At 43.4% G+C, this 14,086-nt stretch overlaps 1 protein-coding gene across 1 annotated transcript in view; it reads left to right on the top strand.

Moving 5' to 3' along the window:
- Positions 1-14,086, top strand: part of ESS2 (ess-2 splicing factor homolog) — a 508,376-nt gene that overhangs the window by 185,937 nt on the left and 308,353 nt on the right. The window lies entirely within an intron of this gene.

A 14,086-nucleotide genomic window follows, 5' to 3' on the forward strand; every position in this document is an offset into this window, starting at 1 on the left:
GTCAGGCTTCATGATTTTCCACCCGCTGTGACCCACATTCTTGCATCTTCACATAAACCCCTCCTCTAGAAAGTTATACACTAGCAAATGGAAAAGGTTTTCTATCTGGGCTGAAGAAAGGAACATTGGCCCTTACACTGCATCTGTTCCAGTGATTTTAGAATTTTTGTCTGAACTTTTCCACCAGGGATCTGCTGCTGGCAGCAATATCTAATTTTCATTTGGGTCAGCATGAGTCTAATCTGATGACACACAGATTGTGTAAAACTTTCCTTAAAGGTACTACTTTGCTGAGACCTTTTCAGGAACCGGTAGCTTCCTGGGAACTAAACTTCATCCTGTCCAAATTAACTTCTTCACCCTTTGAACCTGCTCATTCGTGCCCGTTGAAGTTTCTGTCTTGGAAGACTTTGTTTCTTGTAGCCATCACATCTGCTAGACGAGTATCAGAATTACAAGCACTGTCTATCAAGCCCCCCTATTTGATTTTTTACAAAGATAAGAGTGTCTCTTTGCACAAATCCATCTTTTATCCCTAAAGTGTGCTCTCATAATAACTTGAACCAAACTATAGAGCTGCCGGTGTTTTTCCCCTAACTATTCCAACACAGCAGAGTACAGATTTCATCAGTTGGATGTTCACAGACAGTTACTGTTCTATCTGCACAGGACTAAGGAACTCAGAAAGTCGGACCAATCGTTTGTATCATTCTCCAACTCCAGATTAGGTCTCCCAGTCTCGAAAGTGACCCTTTTGAATTGGATTTCGAGTTGTATCTCCTTCATTTATTCTTCCAATGAAAAGCCTTTACCGTTCAAGGTTAAGGCTCATTCTACACTATCCCAGTCTACATCTGCAGCCTTCCAAATCAGAGTTCCAATTGACAATATTTGTGCAGCAGCAACCTGGGCTACCCCTCACACCTTTATTACTCATTACAAATTGGACCTGACCTCTAGAGGTAGAGCCTCCTTTGGTTCCACGGTACTCAGGAGTATTTTTCCGTGAGCCACCCAAGAATAAGATGCTAGGGACGCTGTCGCATATATTAGAATGAAGGCGAGATAGGACTACAGAACATAAAGAAGTTATGTGCTCACCATAATGTTCCATGTTTGTAGTCCATCTTGCCCTTCATTCTTATGAACCCACCCTCCTACCCCCGTCCTGGAAGGATCTGGAGACAGGATAATTTTTCCATAATAGGTGGAGACCTTTCATTATTGTTGTTCTTTCTGGATAGCTTTAGTTCGGTCTTTCTATAGTTTAGCAGCAAACAAGATCTGGGGATTGTACTGGTGCACTATGGGATACCTAGCTAGCCACGAGCCAACTAGAAGATTTTGAGCTTTGTAATAGGCTGAGTCGGAGCCGAGGATCGGCTCAGAACCCATATGTAAGAATGAAGGGTGAGATGGACTACAAACATGGAATGTTATGGCGAGTACATAACTTCTTTTTTTTGTGGTAAAATTTTTATCTGTTATTAATGTAGCTACACAGTAGTATATCCTATTTCATAGGCTCATAGGTAGGTACTAAGCTATCGGCCCAAGGGCCTACATAACCCTAGCCAACAAGGTTCCCTGGCTTACCAAGAAAGTTATTTTCCTGTGCCACTGTCGAGCAGAGACACAGAAGTGATCCCCGGGGTTTATTTCCTATTTCCCATCCACTCATCAAGATTTTTCTTGAAGAGTGCTAATGAAGAACTTTGCTTGACATAGATGGGTAGCCTGTTCCAGAGTATGGGAAGTCTCTGGGACAGGAATCTATCCCTCCAGCATGTCCTGTTTATTGTGGTGACAAGGTTTAGATCCCTAGAGCGTGTAGCTCAGAGGGATTGGGATTTCTTTAGGTGTAGCATGTCCAACAGCTCTGGGTTTGACATAGCTTTATATGTTAGGCAGAGATCACCTCAGAGTAGGCGATATGCTACGGAGTAAAGCTGGAGTTTTTTGAGGCAGTCAGTGTAGGGCATTTGTTTGAGGCCAGTAATCCTCTTTGTGAGGTACTTCTGTGGCCTTTCCAGCTGCTGCAGATGTCTTGTGAGGCACATTCCAAAAGGGGAGTTGTACTCTATAATGGGTCTAATGAGTGTCGAGTAGAGGGGAACAATGACCTCTTTTTTTTTCCTTGGTGAGAACCCTTTTATGATGAGGTGCGCCACATAGAAGGACTTCCTGACTACTGTGGAGATGTGACTATCAAAAGAGACTACTGTCCACCTGGGTCCCAAGGTCTCTTATCACGCATTCTGTGTTAAGTAGATTGCTGCCTATGTGGTAGTTCATGGGTACGGAGTTTTTACCAAAGGAGATGACACCACTTTTTGGCATTGAGCTTGAGGCCATGGCTCTGACACCAGGCATCTGTCTCAGTGAGGCCCTTCTATAGGATGTCCACATCATTTGGGAACTTGACTATGGCTCCTAGTTTCTTCATTAGCCAGTGGCCTTCTGTGTTAGCCTGTACTTCAGAGAAGTAGATACCAAACAGGAAAGGTCCCAGGACGGAACCCTGTATTACTCCACTTGTCACTGCTTTGAGGTCAGATTTCGAGAATGCACCGTTTACAGTGTGGGTTCTGTCAGTGAGCCAGTTGGCAACCCATCTTGTGACTTAGGGATTTATACTTAGTTTAGTGAGTTTAGCTGTAATTCCAGAATGGGGGATGGTGTTGAAAGCCTTGGCAAGGTCAAGATAGGCTGTGTGAACCCACCTTATCCTCATCTACGGCTTTGGTGACTGCCTCAAAGAAGTCGATCTGGTTCAGGAGGCATGATGTGCCTTTCACAAACCCGAACTGGGTGGGATCTAGAGTTTGGAGGTTACCAATGTCTTTGTTTAGGAGTTCCATGATGATACGTTCCATGGCCTTGCAGACCAGGCTCGTCAGGCTAATAGGTCGATAGTTCCCAGGATCAGTGGTGGCTCCCCCTTTGTGGAGTGGGCTAACTGTTGCTGTGCACCATTCAGTCGGCACAAAGCCTGATGCGAGGCTATTATTGAACATGGTGCTTAAGTGGGGAGACAGTTTGTTTTGAAATTCGTGTAAAACGCAGCCTGGGATGTTGTCCGGCCCCATGGATGCTGTGTTTTTTTGCTTTAGAGTGTGCAGCTTTTACCTGCATAGTTGTGATTACAGGGATTCTACATTCTGTATAGATATGGGCCTTTTAGGGGGTGAGAGGGGGGTAAAGTTAGAACTGAACCTATCTACCAGGATGTTGACAATATCAGTTAGTTCTGTAATTTTCTTGCCTTTGTGCTGTAACTCAGAGCAGATCTGGGTGTTGCCATCGAGATTATTGACATAGCTATAGAATGCTTTGTGGTTGTCCTTGGAATTAGTGGCGATTTTGTTTTCGTAGCTAGCTTTGGAGGATCTTATAAGGGATCTCAGCTTCTTACTGAGGCTGACCATGGAGCTCCTCCACTCATGGGATTTTACTCTCTCTTGCAACAGTTTCTTCCTTCTGTTGGACAGTTTGTTTATGGCAGGGGACCACCAGATTGGCTTCCTTTTTTGGAGGATAGCGTCTTGGTTCTGTTTTGGATAGCGCGATCCATGCACTCATGTAAGTGCTTATAGAGTGCATTTGTGTAGGATTTAGCAGTTGTAACTGTATTGTCCATCTGCATGGGTGTCATGAAGTTCACCACTTCTGTCTTAAGAAGCATGAAGTTGGCTTTGGAGGAATGTTTTACTGAGGTTTCCTTAATGGGGGGTGGGGGCAGGATGTGGATATCAAGAGTGATTAGCTTATGGTTGGATCAGACCAATGAAGAGTTGACTTCAGGTGTGGAACACCGGTCACTCATGTTGGTAATGACTAGGTCTAGGATATTGTTGCCCCTGGTGGGGGTGTGGATAAGTTGATCCAGGGCATTGCAGTTTGAGCGTTGAGCTAAGGAGTTGGTACACGAGTAGTTTTCCCAGTTAATGGTGGGGTAGTTGAAGTCACCCATTATTAGGGTGTTTGGTTGAACCCTAATATTTTCCAGTACATCAAGAAAAGAGGAGTGGGAATCCTGGGGCATGGTGGGGTAGTTGAAGTCGCCCATTATTAGGGTGTTTGGTTGAACCCTAATATTTTCCAGTACATCAAGAAAAGAGGAGTGGGAATCCTGGGGCATGGTGGGGGATCTGTAGCAAGTTACAATTTGTATTGCAGTTTTGCCCAGATTTAGTTGCACTTGGATAACCACGGATGCATTGTGCTGAGCAACTAGCCTGGAGGTGTGGATATCCTTAATGAATATGGACACACCTCTGCCTTTGGTGTTTCGGTCCAGGTTACATGGCCGAAAAGTGTGGCATGAGTTATAGCCTGGTAGTGCAGGGGTGCTCTCTTGAGCCTTGAACCAGGTCTGAGTCACTGCACAGATATCGATGTTCTCCATTTTAAGGAGTGCCTTGAGTGAGTGCATTTTGAGATTTAGACTTCTAGCATTGAGTAGCATTACCCTCTGTTTTTGATTGCCTGTTCCTGTTATGGTGGTGAATTTGTTATTTGAACCTTGCCTAAAAAAGGCACTATAGGGACAGCAAAAGCCTTAGCCAGTATCCGGAATCCCAGGGGCAGTAAGTGCAGGCCATCTGTGGCAAAGCATTGTGGTCGGTCGACCGTGTCATCCCAAGCAGACAGATACTAGATCCCATGAGAATGACACCAGAAGCTTAGCCAATTGTTGAAGTCAATCATTTTGTCCTTGTACTGCGGTATCATTTTGGGCGATGGCAGAATGCTACTCAGGGCTAGGGTCATACCTGCCTGGGCTACAAGATCGGAGAGCTCTTCCATGTCTCTTTTCATGTAGTCCAGGGAGGTACGTCTCAGGTCATTCACACCAACATGGACAATGACAGAGTCATATTTGTATTTGTTGTGGAGTGACCTGAGTGTGTGGGTTATGTGGCGGATCCTGGCACCCGACAAGCAGCTGACAGTAACCTTCTCCTTGTTTAGCCTGGTGAGTGGGACATCCGTGTGCCTGACTATAGAGTCGCCTATGACTAGTGTGTTGGGTACGTTGTTTTGCCTTATTGGCTGTGGTTGAGTGGCACACTGAGTATGTGGGCTATGTGTCATTTGGGTTGTGTTGTGGGATGGAGGTTGTGTTGCTTCTGTTTCTGCTTTGGAGGTCTCTGTTGCTTAGACAGATTATTATTGAGAGCCTCCGCGAATGTTTTTGTTTTACTGTGTGTGGATTTTGGTGGTGTAGATTTAGTGAGACTATGTGATGAGTGTGGTGTGGTGCAAATGTTTACCTTCTCCTCATGACTGTCAAGTTCAGTCTTTGTTAGAGAGAGCTTTACCTCCAGTTTGTCTAGATAAGTGCATCTCTCACAGGTTGTAGTGTTGGGTGGTAGGAGGAGGGGGTTGTCTGTGTACATGAGGCGATTTCTACATTGCCTCAAGATGCCCAGATTCCTCATATAGACAAGAGAGAACACTGGGAGCTGACCCTTGGACATGCCTGAATAAAAAAAATATTTTCCTCGAGATAAGTGAGGAAAGTGAGTACAAGAGCTGTTTTTGTCTAAGCAAGTGAGAAAAGTAAGTACAAAAACTGTTTTCATCTAGGTAATGAGTGCTATAGTAATTAGTAGCTTATTTAGTGCTTACAAGTTCTGAACAAGTGCTGAGCATGAATAAGCAAATTTAAGTGCTAAAACTAAGAATCCGTATCTGCACTAGACTTGTTACAGGACAGAAACAAGTGCAAATGCAGGCTTTCAAATCAGAAAGTTGAGAGAGATGGAAGAGATTGCCCAAACGGCCAGTATCTACAATATCTGGGCCAGAACCACTCCTTATGTGGTAGACAGGTTACCTAGTGCTTACCACTCCCACTGATAAGCTAGAAGGCTTCCCTCCAACACAGAAAGGCTTGGGGGGCTCAGAAGCTTACATACAGCAAATCTGTATCTGGAATACTAGTTACAGGAAAGGTAGGAAACAGGCTTACAGTTTTTTTTTGTTTTTGTTTTATTACAGAAAAGTATCAAAAATGGTAGTAAAAACAGTTCACATGCAGTGCAAGCTAGCACACTTGAGTATGTAGCAATATTAGACCAAACACAGTTTAAAAAATGCAATTAAATTAAAAAGGACTAAAAGCAAGTGCAGAAAGAGTTTATTAGGTAGAATGTGGTAAAGAGATGGGTCTGGGGGAATGTCTAGTCCCAGATCAAATCTACAGTGGGGCAGGCAACTGCAAAAGCCACCAAATTTAAACTACAAACCAAAAATAGGGAGGGTGGGTGAGACAAAACAGTTTCAACAGAGATCTAAGCAACAACTAACAGTACAAACTCTAAAACCAAAAAATACTCCACTCTGTATTTTGCAGATCAGTCTGTCAGAACAATGAGACAACAGTTTAAACAGAGATCTAAGCAACAGTTAACAAACTCTGTAACAAAAAAAAAATATACTCAGCTCTGTATATTTGTAGATAGTCTGGAAGACAGTCTCTCTCAGAACACAGGTTCCAGTAATTAAATGCAGGCTGTTACTAACAGGTCAAATTAAGTGTTCCTTGAGTTAGATAACACACAAGCTGTAAAAGCCAGTTATACCAACTGAAGACACGGCAGAAAATGGGGGGGGGGGGGGGGGGCAGTTTCATCAGAGATCTAAGCAACAACTAAGTTTGTTTGTTTGTGTCTTTCAACTTTTCCCGGTTATGGGTTGCCACAGCGGAACTCCGGTCCGCTAATGATTGGCAGTAGATTTTTACGTGCCGAGTTGCCAGCCCTGACGCACAACCTTCAACGAAGGTACGCCCATTCACGCATGTCTCCACGCAGAAGACGCTCTAGCTGAGAATCGAACCGGACAGCGTCTTACTGTGGGGCGACGGCTACCGCAGCACCACCACCACAGTATAAGCAACAACTAACAGTACAAACTCTAAAACCAAAAAATATACTCAGCTCTGTATATTTGCAGATCAGTCTCTCAGAACAGTGAGACAACAGTTTCAACAGAGATCTAAGCAACAATTAACAAGCTCTATAACCAAAAAAATATACTCAGCTCTATTCTGTTATTTTGACAAATGTCAATGAACAGTCCTAATTACTGTATTCATTTGTTTTATCAAACTTCTAACTTTTTGGGTTTTATGGACTTTCTGTAATTTCTTTCTTTCATTGATCTTAATATGTCTGTCCACTTCTTTTAAATCAAGCAACTCTTCTCTTTGCGCATTTTCTTCTAAACTGAGGGCACATTCTTTGTTTTCCATTTCATTCAGGTACTGTATAGAAAGCTCCAGAGCATCTTTCTGTGTGCCACATTCTCTTCAGTTTCATCCATTGCCCGCCCCCCCCCCACATGGGAACCCACTGACCCATAATTCCGCATTGACTGTGTCAGAGTTGCCACAGTTTCCCGCTCCCTTCCCCAGTGCGCAACACCAGCTGAACTTTTGTACTAGTTTACTATGGAAGGCTTCAAAGTGTTTTCCTATAGCAACCGTTTGTTTGTTGATCCATTGCTCCATCTTGCTGCGATCTCATCAAAGTTAGAATATCTGCACTAAATCTTTCACTTCGCAGCTAATCCATAACCTCAGTTTCTGTTTCTTTAACTTTTCCATTACTAATACTATTTTCTACTTTTCATCTCTGTTTTTTATTTTTTACGTTGTAAAATTTTCCATATCTGGATACCTTTGCCTGTATTTCTCTTCAAATATCTTTGGTGTTGCTCTTTTTGTATTGATTAGCTTTGCTTTCTCTTTGGCATATATGTTCCACCATATTATATCTTTCTCTCTCCCATGTTCATATTTCTTCTTCAGGTGTCTCTTGCTCCTCCTGTTTCTCTTTACTTGGGAGATTCCTTGATGTTCTTCGTGTTTCACTGTTGCAGTCATTACATTTGGGTTGTCTGCTTGCAGTAGCTCTCAATCAGCCTGATTAACAAACTCTTGGGTCCTGCGTTGGTTGCTGTCTCCTCTTCTGTGACATCAGGTCGTCGGGTATAAAACATGCAGCCGACGCCATTACATCAGTCTTTCTTGCCGTGCGGTGACCGAAGCAGAAGCAGTTCGCAAGTGCCGGTCGGCCGACTCCTGAAATTTTCATTTTTGAGTTTCAGAAACAAAGTCTTCAACTAAAAGCTAAGTACCCCGTTGGGGAAACTTTTTCTTGCTCTTAACCGATGTCAGTAAAAGTAAATAATTGCATTACTTGTGGAAAGCAAATACCTCATAAAGATTTTTAATTCATACTGTATTCCTTGCCTAGGCCCTGACCACGAAATACCTCGCTGTCGGTTTTGTGCCTTATTTAAACCACAAACTATCTGTCGTTGGTATATTTATGTTTCTAATTATTTTGCTGCTCGGTTCAGTTATCCTGATATGTCTTCGGTCAGCCATCCGACTACCGACATTCTGAAAAAACGAAAAGATAAAGATAGAGACAGGCCACCTAGGTACAAAGCTGCCGACGACACTTCTCCTAAGCCAGTCACCAGTTCGCCGGTACTCAGTGAGGCGCTTTTGCAGCCCCTGATACGTGCTACTTCTGATTTTCAGGCCTCTACTGAGACCCATTCATAGTCCAGTATGCCGCGAGATGCTTCAACTGTGGAACCTGCGGATGTATCTACCTTGGATGGGTCCAGAACCGCTGTGCACGTACCGGCTTCTGAGGGTATTCAGGCCTACTGACTTGCGTATTAAACCAACGCCATCTTCTTCTTCAAGGCCTAAATCTCGAACCATGCCTAGAAAACTGATGCCGAGACCGCATGGTCAGGCCTCCATGCCAAAAATACAGATAAGAATGGCTGAAGACCTTATTACTTCAATCAGGGGAAGCCAGCCTCCCCCCCTCTAAGAGACCTAGGACTGAGTTTGTTTATGATACTTCTGACCAGGATTCTGAATTTTCTGTTTCCTCTGATGACCAGGATTTACCCTGATCTACCTATGAGGATTCTGATGCTGAGGACTCTATTCCCTCTGCCCCCCCCCCCCCCCCCCCCAAGAGGATTTTTCTTTTGGTGAAACCTTGCATACTCTGAGAGCATTTACATTGGGAAAGTCAGGATTTCTCTGACTCTACAAAGAGGCTTAGGGATTTCTTACTCCTGTCCCAGCACAGAACTTTAGCCTTACCTCCTGTACTAGACATTGTTGATGATGCATTTGCAGAATCTAGCCTGGTCCCTGACTCTTTACCTCCTGCTCCCAGGAAACCTGATGGATATTACAGGATCCCTGACTCTCACAAGTTCCTTTTTAAAAATCCTAATGTGGATCCTGAGACCATTTCACAGGGGCCCAAGGGCATTAAAGCTTCTACTGCCAAAAATCCTACCCCATCGGATAGAGACTCCAGGGCGCTGGATAGGTGGGGTAAGAATGTATACACTTCTGCAACTTTGGCTATTAGGCCCTTAAACTGCCAGTTTCATATGTTCAAGTATCAGCATATTATTGGATTGCTTAAACAGAAAATGATGTTGATTCCTGATTGTGCTGAAAAGAAGGATTTACAGGATTTATTGCATTCAGCTGAGCAGGTTGGAAAACATACTTTGCAATGTGGTTTTGATTCTCTAGAGGCATCTTGCAGGGCTGCTGTAACTGGGTCTGTACTTAGAAAGCATGCTTGGCTTAAGGAGCAATCCCTACCGGATCATGTTAAAGCAAAATTACTGGATGCTCCCCTAAACCAGGACCGCCTGTTTGGCAACAAGGCAGAAGAAGTTCTTAAAAAGATGGAAGAAAAAGCTAAATCTATGCAGACTGTTAAAGATTTTTTACAAGTACAACATGCAAGATTTAGTAGGCATTGGCCTTCCAAGAATTGGTTCTTTCCTGCCTCTTCCAGACTTCAGTCCAAACCCAGATCCAGCAGAGCTCCTGGGATGCAGTTGCAAGGTACTCACAGGACTAAGCAGTGGGGGGCCTCCACTTCCAAATCAGGGAGTAATAAGACTCCTCCCCTATGGTAAACTGTCTCAATGACTTCCTTTTAAAATTTCCAAGCACTTATCAACTGACTGCTCCTTTGTGAGGAAATATTGCTCTTTATGCAAAGAACTGGGAACTCATTACCCTGGACAAATGGGTTTTAAATATAGTGTCCCAGGGATACAGATTTCACTTCCACACGTTGCCAACACCAAATGGGTGGTCAGATCTACCCCCAAATCAGTGGGCAGAGGCCCAAAAACAAGTACTTTCTCTCTTAAGCATGGGGGCTATCCAGTTGGTACCAGAAGAGGAAAAGGGACAAGGTTTTTACTCAAGACTTTTCCTGGTACCCAGAAAAGACAATTCATGGCATCCTATCCTGGACCTGTCTACTCTAAACACCTTTTTGGAGATTCCAAAATTCAAGATGCTGACTCTTCCCCAGTTGCTTCCTATGCTAGGCAAAGATGCCTGGTTGGCAACACTAGATTTAAAAGAAGCATACCTGCACATCCCAATCAGGGAATCTTGCAGAAGATACCTATGCTTCAAAGCAGGCTACACGCACTATCAGTTCTCTGCACTGCATTTTGGCTTATCTACTGCACCCAGGGAATTCACAAAGTGTCTAGCTCCAGTTATTGCATTTTGCAGGCAAAGAAATATTCAAATATACCCATACCTGGACAATTGTCTAATTCAGGCAGAAAGCCAGGACATACTTTTGAATCATCTGGCCTTTGTACAAAGGGTTCTAACTTGTCTGGGATGCACCATAAACAAACATAAATCACACCTGGTACCCTGTCAACAAATTATATTCCTTGGAGCAAGCATGAATACAACTTCCCAGATGGCTTTCCTCACGCCAGAGAAACAAATTCATTTGACAACCTACTTCAAACAAGTGACCACAAAAACCCTTCTATCTGCAAGACAAATACTGCAAGCCTTGGGGTTCATGGCCTCCTGCATTCTTCTAATGCCATGTGCAAGACTGCATATGAGGAAACTGCAATGATATCTGAAAAGCCTATGGTGTAAACATTCTCAGAATCTAGAAGCAATGATTCCTATCATACCTTGCCTATGCCTAGAGTTTCTTTGGTGGGCAGAGGCCTGCCATCAAAACAAGGGACTGCCTTTCACACTACTCCTTGCCACCCAAACCCTAACAACAGATGCATCAGGCTATGCATGGGTGGGGGGGCTCACTTGGCAGGGAAGTGCATTCAGGGCAAATGGATCCCAAGTCAAATGCACCTGCATATCAATCAAAAAGAAATGTTAGCTGCACAGAATGCTATGACAGCCTTCAAGGACCACATTCTTCCAGGACAACTAATGGTAAAGACAGACAAACTCCACTGTTGTGGTACATAAGCAGGGGGGGTACTCATTCTTACCCCCTTTGCAGACTAGCCATGGCATTGTGGAACACAGCCTTGAGCTGCCAAGTGCACCTACAAGCTCAATTCCTGCCGGGAAAATTAAATACACTAGCAGACGGACTAAGCAGAAACCTCATGGACCCACACGAGTTGAAACTGGAACCAAGGATTTTCAACATGTTAACAAGGAAATGGGGGAGCCCAGATATAGACCTGTTTGCCTCTCCCCTGAACTACCAATTGGACAAATTTTGCACAAGGACTCCCCACAAACAAGCCTGGAAAGTGGATGCTCTATCCTTCAGCTGGAAAAACCTATCAGTCTATGCCCCCCCCCCTTGCGTCTGCTCTCCAAAGTACTACTAAAAATCAAACGGGACAAACCAAGGATGATCTTGATTGCTCCAGACTGGACATGCCAACACTGGTGTACCCCCTCCTGCGCAGTGCGTCACTGTTAGCCCCATGGCACCTGCCTCAGACTCCTTCCCTGTTGTCTCAGCAGGAGGACCAGATTCTACACCCTCAGCTTCTAGCACTGAACCTAGCAGCCTGGCTAATTACCTAATCTCTCTTTTACCATCTCACAGTAAACCAGTGATGGATATCATTTTAGAGGCAAGGAGGCCTAGGACTAGAAAATCTTCTGCTGAAAAATGGAAAAGATTCTGTGCCTGGAACAAATCTTAAGGGATGAGCACAGCAGTGCCCAATTTACCTCGGATTTTGCAATGTTTAACTGAGATGCTTCACAAGGGCCTGTCTTTTTCCTCCATCAAAATTCACGCCTCAGCCATTTCAGCTCATTATAACACAGAACCTTCCCTCTTCTCTCATCCACTGCTCAAGCAGTTCCTCGGGAGGGCCAGAAATTTAAGACCACCCAGGAGAGCTCCAACCCCAGCCTGGGACCTTAGCTTTATTTTGGAGAAACTCACTCTTCCTCCTTTTGAGCCAGCTGCTACTGCAGACTTAAAATTTCTTTCATGGAAAACAGCTTTCCTTTTAGCAATCACTTCAGCAAGAAAGGGTATCTGAGTTACAGACCCTTAGGGCAGTGGAGCCTTTCATCATTTTTCATGTGGACAGGGTGTCCCTTCGAACCAATCCATCCTTCTTGCCCAAGGTGGTATCCAATGTGGTTCTTAATCATTTCATTCATTTGCCAACCTTCTTTCCTAATCCACAGAACAAAGGGGAACGGGTACTGCACTCCTTAGATGTGCACAGACAACTTAGATTCTACTTAGACTGGACTAAACCTCAAAGGAAATCTGAACAACTGCTGGTGGCATTTGCTGCAGGGGCAGAGGGGAAGGCTATTTCAAATCAAACCATTTCTAAGTGGATAGGCCATTGCATTAATTTCTGCTATAAGCACCATGGAAAACCTATCCCACAGGGGATCAGACCTCATTCTACCAGGGCTGCATCTACCTCTACAGCCTTTCTCAGAGGCATCCCTACCAGGGGACATCCTATAAGCTGCTACCTAGAGTTCTGTACATACTTTCACCATTATCATTTGCCAATTTTCTCTAAATTCAGAGCTGGCTTTGCCACTGCAGTCTTGCAGGGCCTTATAGCTGGTCCTAATGCTATCTAAATTCCTTCTCCCAACCATAGCTTTGGGAATCTACCCAAAAGTAATGACTGCAACAGTGAAACACAAAGAACATAGTACAATTGTGTACACTTACCATAAATGTAGATGTCTGAGTGTATTCACTGTTGCTGTCCTGGTTACCCTCCCTCCAGCCCCCAAACTTCTTTGGCTATACTTCTACTTTCCTTTACTATGCTTAAAAGCTTTTTGGTGTATTTGCTTTTTTGTTGGCGGTATATCATTGTATTTTTATATTTAATTTGCTTCCCATTAGGGGACACCTGACATCTGAGGCAAGAAAAACTGATGTATTGGCGTCGGCTGCATGTTTTATACCCCTGACGACCTGATGTCACGGAAGATTTGACAGCAACTGACACAGGACCCAAGACTTTGTTAATCAGGCCAACTGAAGGCTACTACAAGCAGAGATAACCCAAATGTAATGACTGCAACAGTGAATACACTCGGACATCTACATTTATGGTAAGTGTACACAACTGTACTTTTTATCATGCTGTGATGTAACCTGCTAGACTTTCTACACTAAATCCTTCACATCACAGGTATTTTTTTAACTTCAACTTCCTTTTTTTTAACTTCTACTTTACTAATCATCTGTTCTGCATTCCTGATTCGTGATCGTATTTTTTGTATTGTGAAATTTTCCATCTCTGGATGTCTTTGCCTGTATTTCTCTCCCAATATCTTTGAAGCTGATTTTTTTTGTATTGATTCATTTTGCTTTCTCCTTTTGCACATGTATTGCACCATATCAGGTCTCTCTCTCTCCCATGCCCATGATTCTTTTTTTATACCTTTTAAAAAGTATGTAGATTTTGTTCTTACTTCCCTAGTCATTTCTTTTTCCAAACAGCAGAAAGTTTCTTTGTCTGTGATTTTTTTTTCATGACTCTGTAGTATTAATGAACACATTTGCATTTGAAACTTTTGACAGTTTTTTTCTAGTGCAAGTATTTTTCTTTCCTTTGTTTTTTTCCTCAATCTTTTTTAATGTCTTCTATCTGGAAATTCTGGGCTTCTTGCATAATAGTAACAGTAAATAATTTCTTTCTTATCCTTAATAGTCCACTCTTATCTTTATGGCTCTTTTTTGACCTGTCAGTTTGTGTTTTTTTG

The sequence above is a fragment of the Protopterus annectens genome, chromosome 4.part0, assembly GCF_019279795.1.
Source record: "Protopterus annectens isolate FY-2018-M chromosome 4.part0, PAN1.0, whole genome shotgun sequence".
Classification (NCBI taxonomy): Eukaryota; Metazoa; Chordata; order Ceratodontiformes; family Protopteridae; genus Protopterus; species Protopterus annectens.